Raw genomic sequence first — 1,840 nt, forward strand, 5'->3', positions numbered from 1 at the left:
GGTGTAGGTAGCTTTCCTCCATGTCCAAAATGACAAAGTCGGTGGGGAAGAAATAATTTCCCACTTTCACCAGCACATTCTCAACTACCCCTTCAGCTTGCTTCTGAGTTTTGTCAGCCAGTTGTATGATTACATCAGTGGATCTCACCTCATTCAGTTGTAGCCTCTTCATAAGAGTCAGAGGCATCACATTTATGCTAGCTCCTAGATCACAGAATCCTCTGTCAATTTTTGTTTCCCCTATGATGCAGGGGATATGAAAACTTCCTGGGTCTGTTTTCTTAGAGACTATGTCCTTCTTGATGAGGGCACTGCATTCTTTGTTCATTATTACAGTTTGTCCTCCCTTCAAAACTCTTTTCTTGCTCAGCAATTCCTTCAAATACTTGATATGTGTAGGCATCTGCTGGAGAATCTCAAGACAGGGAATATTTATATGGAGAGACTTAAATGTCTCTAAAAACCTTGAATATGTTTTCCCTTTTTCACCTCCTCCTAACCTCTGAGGAAATGGTGCTTTTGGTTGGTATGTTTCTAGCATGCCTTTATTTTGCAGTTCCTTGGCTTGCTCAGTTTCACTTTCCTGCTTAGCTTCTTCCACACCTTCCTTCAAGATTTCTGGCTCCTGTTCTGAGGGTCTGATTCCTTCTTCTTCTGAGACTTCCTTCAATATGGTGATGGCCTTGCATTCTTCCCATCTCACTCCCTTTTGTTCCCCTTTAGGATTCTTTTCTGTGTCACTAGGGAACACTGCAGTTGACTTGGGGGCCTGTTGAGATAGCTCTCCTACTCGAGACTCCATCCTCTTGAGTTTTTCACCATGGTTCCTTAAGGTAGATCTCACATCATCCCTAAAGCTTTTCAACTCACTTATGTCCTGACCCATGTTTGCAAGCATTCCTTCTATCCTGTTTAATTGATCTTGAAATTGTTTTTTCGGATTAGGTTGGGCAGGTTGATTATTTTGGCCATGATATGGTGGTTGGGAGTAAGTGTTTTGTGTGGCTTGGTATGATCTTTGGTTGGAGTTTTGGTATGTGGAATTGTTATGTTGGTTGGGGTTGTAAGGTTTGTGGTTTTGTGGTTGGGTTTGCTGGTTTCCCCACCCAAAGTTTGGGTGGTTTTTCCAGCCTGGGTTGTAAGTGTTGGAATGTGGATCATATGGTTGCCTTTATTGATTTCCCACATAGTTGGCCTCTTCCCAATCACCTCCTTCAGTGCTTACTTCCTCTTGTGTGTGTATTGCAGCCACTTGATTTGTTTCTAATTTCCTGGTGAGCTCTGCTAGTTGCTTGGCAAACACCTTGTTTTGGGCTAGAATTGTATCAACATGGTTCAGCTCCATGACTCCCTTAGTTTTGTGTCTCTCTGAAGCATAGTAGTACTCATTCTTAGCCACTGTCTCAATCACTTCAATGGCTTCTTCCACAGTCTTTTTCCTGTTCAATGAACCTCCTGATGAATGGTCCACAGCCTTCCTTGATTCATAAGAAAGTCCATCATAGAAAATATGCAATTGCACCTAGTCATGGAACATGTCTGGTGGGCATTTCCTTGTCAAATCCTTGAACCTCTCCCATGCCTCGTAGAGAGTTTCACCATCTTGTTGTCTAAAAGTCTGAACCTCAGATCGAAGCCTATTGACCTTCTGTGGGGGGTACAAACGTCCCAGAAACTTGCTTTCCACCTCATCCCAGGTTGTTAGGCTCCCCCTTGGGAATGATTCCAGCCACTTAGCTGCCTTGTCCCTAAGTGAAAATGGGAACAAGAGCAGTTTATAGGCATCTTCCTGGACTCCATTGGACTTCACAGTGTCACAAATTCTCAGGAATTTTGTGAG

At 43.2% G+C, this 1,840-nt stretch overlaps 1 non-coding gene across 1 annotated transcript; it reads left to right on the forward strand.

Moving 5' to 3' along the window:
• Positions 1–1,535: 1,535 nt before the first annotated feature.
• On the forward strand, positions 1,536–1,639 carry LOC130970875 (small nucleolar RNA R71). Its single transcript, XR_009082122.1, has one exon. It is a non-coding gene; the product is annotated as a small nucleolar RNA R71 (small nucleolar RNA).
• The last annotated feature ends 201 nt before the right edge of the window (positions 1,640–1,840 follow it).

The sequence above is a fragment of the Arachis stenosperma genome, chromosome 3, assembly GCF_014773155.1.
Source record: "Arachis stenosperma cultivar V10309 chromosome 3, arast.V10309.gnm1.PFL2, whole genome shotgun sequence".
Classification (NCBI taxonomy): Eukaryota; Viridiplantae; Streptophyta; class Magnoliopsida; order Fabales; family Fabaceae; genus Arachis; species Arachis stenosperma.